We start from the raw sequence: 1,612 nt of genomic DNA, 5'->3' as shown, positions 1-1,612 counted from the left end.
GAGAAGGCTGGAGGTGCACAAGAAGCTGGGAGGGGGCACAGCCAGGCCAGCTGACCCAAACTGCCCAAAGGGATATTCCATACCATATGACGTCATGCTCAGTATAGAAACTAAGGGAAAGCTGGCCGGGGGGGCTGCTGCTCAGGGACTGGCTGGGCATCGGTTGGCGGGTGGTGAGCAACTGCATTGTGCATCACTTGCTTTGTATATTCTTCTTTTTATTATTACTATTATTATTATTATTAGTATTTTATTTTATTTCAATTATTAAACTGTTTTTATCTCAACCCACAAGTTTTCTCACTTTCACTCTTCCGATTCTCTCCCCCATCCCACCAGGGGCGGGGGAAGTGAGCGAGTGGCTGTGTGGTGCGCAGTTGCCAAACGAGGTTAAACCACAACACCCGAAAATCTCAGATTTTCCATCTCCAGCCGCAAAGAGGAGCCCATCCTTGCAAACCTGCATTTCAAACCTTGCAACCTTTGCCAGCCTGAGGAACAGCCCAGTATTAAACCTCAGTCAACACAGTGCTGTCAACCAATTTTCAAGCTGATCCATGATAGATGAGCTGAATTTGAAAGCAGCCAGTGTTCACACGGCAATAGCCACATGTTACTGCACCACCAGGGCTCTCACGGTGCTCTGTACTCAAAAGCACCTCCCCAGAGCACCGAATGGAGACACTCATAGCCATGGCATTGATAGTCCCCCATATTGTCACCATTTTGGACACGTGCCCTCATCAGCAGGGCTGCCGCTGACCTCAGCCTAGAAATACTAGCCTTCTCTTAGAATCAATGTTTAGTAGTAAGATGAGAGAAAAAATAGCCTATTTATAACATGCTAATAATTATTTTAAGTTATTACAATATTCCCTAGGCAAAATTCTACATCCTACCTTTACTCATTAAATGTGCACATGGCTCAAAACTTGATGGTGGGTGAAGAGAAAAAGAGAAAAAAATCACTTCACATCTTTCCCTTTACAGTGGCATTCCTTCAGTTAAGTCATTTCTTATTTCTGCTGCATTTTTCATAGCATTTGTATCAAAGGTATTATTGACACTTTAATGGATTTTTTAACGTTATTGGAACATACATGTTTTCTTATTGAATTTTATGAAAGTCATTTTTATAAAATATGACTTTTTAAAAACTTAAAAACTTTTAAAACCCCTGAGAGAAAACAATTGGTATAAAACATTATACAATACAAAAAATTTCAATCAAAATACAAAATTTAAATAACATCAGCATTTTTCTTACTAAAAAGATGATATTTTTTCTTCAGCAGTTCTTCCACCTAGAGCTTTCAGCCAGCTCTCTTCATAACAAAGAGAAGCTGCTTCTTCAGTGCACTAATGGTTACAGCCCCTTAATAACAGGCAAAGTGGCCCCACTGGATGCTGCTTGGCTGGGCTTGCACTCAGGATCTTAGTAATGATCTGAAGCAGAAGCTCAGGTGGTTGTGGTGAGATTATATGATGTGTTTGTAAGACAAGACACCTAATACAGGGTACGTTATGAATGGTCTACCATGAACAAGTGTCGTGGTTTAACCTCAGCCGGCAACTAAGCACCACACAGCCGCTCGCTCACTCTCCCCCCACT

This window comes from Aptenodytes forsteri, unplaced genomic scaffold, assembly GCF_000699145.1.
Source record: "Aptenodytes forsteri isolate BGI_AS27 unplaced genomic scaffold, ASM69914v1 Scaffold9, whole genome shotgun sequence".
Classification (NCBI taxonomy): Eukaryota; Metazoa; Chordata; class Aves; order Sphenisciformes; family Spheniscidae; genus Aptenodytes; species Aptenodytes forsteri.
This window is presented reverse-complemented; position numbering follows the sequence as displayed.